General features: G+C 29.9%; 1 long non-coding RNA gene across 1 annotated transcript; it reads right to left on the bottom strand.

The window, feature by feature from the left end:
- Positions 1-631: 631 nt before the first annotated feature.
- Positions 632-3547, bottom strand: LOC148787202 (uncharacterized). Its single transcript, XR_016067005.1, has 3 exons — positions 3419-3547; positions 1235-1488; positions 632-1108 (listed from the first exon to the last, which is right to left on the bottom strand). It is a non-coding gene; the product is annotated as an uncharacterized LOC148787202 (long non-coding RNA).
- Between the last annotated feature and the right edge of the window lie 352 nt (positions 3548-3899).

The raw sequence follows: 3899 nt of genomic DNA, 5'->3' as shown, positions 1-3899 counted from the left end.
TCCTGCCCTTATTTCTTTTATCCCGATCGGGTTCCTCGAGTAGGGTTCTACAACCCGAACCCGAACCCGAACCCGACTACTCTTAGTCTGGTTACGGGTTAATTCGAACCTGTGTAAAAACCCAATAAAATCGATCTGATTCATTGCTAGCCGATCGGGTCGGGTCGGGAGCCGATTAACCCGACCCGTTCGCCCACCCCTAACCGCATTTGTAACGAGTTAGTTGAATTTGATTTAATTGTTATTGTAACGATGTTTGTAATAAATTTAGCTATTGTTGTGCTTGATAGTTGGATCGATTTTTGTAATACGCTATGTAACGGTTTTATAATAATATTATAATTATTTTTACCGCTGCATTTGTTACCGATTTTGACACTGTAGTTGTAATAGTTTTGGAATGGCCGTTTTCGAAATTAATAACTATTTTTGGCACAGTCTTGGTAACAGCCAAATGATTTTATCAGATTTATGTGTAATACAAAAGCTGTCACAAATGCAATGACAAAATATATCATTTATTTAATGTATTTCGATATTACTTTTATTCACTTTTATTTAAAATATGTTATAAAATTAAATAAATGATTTTTTTAAAAAATTGTGTAATAATATATAAAAAAATATAATATAACAAAAAAATAATAACTTAGTTATAAAAATAAAAATATTTTTTAAAATTGTATTTTTACAAAATAAAAAATCCTAATCTAAATCATATTATCCCCTACGGCCGCTTGTTCGTCGTCATTGTCGTCGTCGTCAGGTGTCGGGGGATCAGCTGGAGGCTGGGTCCCTAGATGATCGGGTTAGTTGGGATCGATGCTTAATGTACTGCTCGAGGGCCAATACTCGATTATCAAGGTCGGGGCGCTGCGGTTGTGGTGGCGAGGGCGATGAAGCAGTGGAATGGTTGGGCTGTGATGATACAACAACCGTATGATGGGCCTCGGATCCGAGATCAAATACTTGGCCCCTCTTCCCGCCGCCAGCTGCTGACATCCTGACCTGCTGCTCGTTCGAGGCCACGAAGCCTTGACACGACCATGGAGGTTCTTCATTGCTTAGGCTGTCTTTGGCGTTCCTCCATCATCCTCATAAACATCTCCTGCGAACATGTTAAATAATTAGATTAGAAAAATATTTTTAAAAAAAATACATTAGGTCAATTAAAATAATAAATAATTGAATAAATTATTGTACGTTCCTCGAGTCACGGAGGCTAATGTAGTACCTCTGGGCCATAGAGGAAAATAGTGATGCTGGTGGTGCTGGTGCATCCCACGGTCGGCCACTGGGCCGCGCCGCATCTCACCCCACCATTAGGAGTTTGCATGAATCTATGGAGCGTGCAACAAAGTCTCCGAGGATGGGGGCTGGGGATGCATTCGCTGGCTCAGAATGAGGAGGGCTAGGAGGGCTACGGCAGCAACCACGGCCCCGGCCATGACCTCATCTCGTTGGAGGTGGAACACCAATAGTTATTATCTACAATTTAAAAAATTATTAATATTAAAAATACATAATTGTATTTAATTATTGATAAAATGATATTTTTTAGTAAATTTCATAAATTTGGAAGTAAAGTCCAAATTTATCCTAAAATTACATTAAGCTATATTTTCCTAAAATTATGGATAACAGTTTATGATTGTTGTAAAGGTTGTAATTATTTAAAAATATATAGTTACCGTTGTGCACATATACAAACCGGTTACGCAGATGATGCCTACAATTACATTTTTTTCCCATAACCAATTTAATCATAAAACATAAACATACAACATATATAGATATATGATATTCGTACAATATATATACAATCAATTTAATATAACAACATAAAACATATACAGTAAAACCTTTATAAATTAATAATTTTTGGACCATAAAATTTTATTAATTTAGAGAGAGATTAATTTATTGATAAAATTAAATTTTATTAATTAAAAGAGAGACTTTTTAAATTCAGCAAATTTAGTACATATGTATTGAAAATAAATGAATTCATATATGTTTCATTGATTATATTCATGCATCAATCAATTCTTTGTAACTAATTAAATATATTGATGTATAATATCAATTCATTGTATACAATTAACTATTATATTCATAGACGTATGTATCAATTCATTAGAATTACTTAAATATACATGTTTACATTAATTCGTTGCACTTAAATAACTATTATAGCCAATTAAATATATTCATGCATGATGAATGAAACATATACTATATAAATCTCAATATAAAAATAAAATAATTCATAACACCCAACCATGTCTTATCATCTAAAAGACATCACAAAATCATCCATGCATGATCAAATGCGTAAAGCATTACACACTTCATATTTTAGCAAATTACAATAATATTTATGAATTATTATTAATTTACAGTTTTAATGGGACCTAATATTTATAAAGGAATTTTTCAAAAAATTACTATCTTATTATCTTATCGAATTTGATGATTTTTTACAAAGGTCCAAGTTGGAACCGAAAGATTTTATTATTTTAGAGAGTTTATTAGTTTATAGAGGTTTTACTGTAAATAATCTTTTTAAAATTACAGACTTTTAAAATAAATTCTATAATTTTAAAAAATTTCATATATTTTAAATTCAGAAATTCAAAAATATTTCTGAAATTTTAAAAAATTCAGTTAATTTGAAAAATTGGTAAATTATTTTTAATTTTTCAGAAATTCCAGAAAATTTCACAAAAAGCTTCAAATTTTTTTGTGAAATTTTAATAAAACCCAGAAATTCAAATTCTTTTTCTGAAATTTTAAAAACTTTGCAAAATTATTTAAAATTATAGATTTTTTAAAAAAAAAATCAGTTATTTTAGAAAATTGGCAATTTGTTTTTATGTTTTTAGAAATTCGGAAAGATTTCACAAAAGCTTCAAAAATTTCTGAAATTTTAAAAAATTCCAGAAAATCAAAAGTATATTTGAAATTTTAAAAACTTTGGAAAAAAAATTTAAAATTGTAGATTTTAAAAAAATGAGTAATTTTAAAAAAAAATTCAAAATTTTTAAAAATTTCATAATTTCAAAAAGAGTTCTGAAATTTAAAACAATTTCTGACTTTTTTTTTAAATTTAAATAATTTAAAAACAATTTCTGAAAATTTTAAAAAAAATTGGCAAAATTTTTAAAATTTTCAGAAATTGGGAAAAATTTCAGAAAATCTTAAAAAGTTTCTAAAAATTTTTAAAAGCAAAAATCTGGAATCTTAAAGAATTTGGAATCTTCTTTTAACATTACAGATATTAAATTTTTAAAAATATCAGAAATTCAAAAAAAATTCTGAATTTTTTTTTAAAATTACAGGATGGGGGATGGGGGGTGGGTTCGGTGGTGGGGGCGGGGGGAGGAGAGAGAGAGAGAGAGAGAGAAAGAGAGATTACCTGGGGTTGGTCCGATGGCAGGCGGTGGAGGTAGGGCACGTGGGGATGGGGAATTGGAGAGAGAGAGAAATGAAATAGGGAAGAAGGACGATGGGAAAATATCGTTACTTAGAGAGATACAAACACTAAAAGACCATTACAAAAGAAATTACAAGTTGGGTCAATTTGATAGAAATATTTAGATTAATTCATCCTTTCATTTCCATATGATTTCTTTTTTCTATCAAATTGACCCAAAAAAAACTTTTCTTATGGATGATAATAAATTAATTTGTCAGAGATGATACGTAATATTTAAAAGATAGGGCGTGTTACGAATTCCGACCCATGGATTTTTATATAAATGATCTAATTGTTAGAATAGGTGACGAAAAAATCAATTCAGATTGGCGGTTTTGGAAACTATTCAAGCAATTTTTATTTAAGCAATATTATCCTGACGAATATGGTAAGTACTCGTTTTTTGCACATGTGTCTGTTC

This window comes from Sesamum indicum, linkage group LG8 (genome assembly GCF_026168435.1).
Source record: "Sesamum indicum cultivar Baizhima isolate 11 linkage group LG8, ASM2616843v1, whole genome shotgun sequence".
Lineage (NCBI taxonomy): Eukaryota > Viridiplantae > Streptophyta > Magnoliopsida > Lamiales > Pedaliaceae > Sesamum > Sesamum indicum.
The sequence above is the reverse complement of the archived record's forward strand: the minus strand, read 5'-3'. Positions and strand labels throughout refer to the sequence as shown.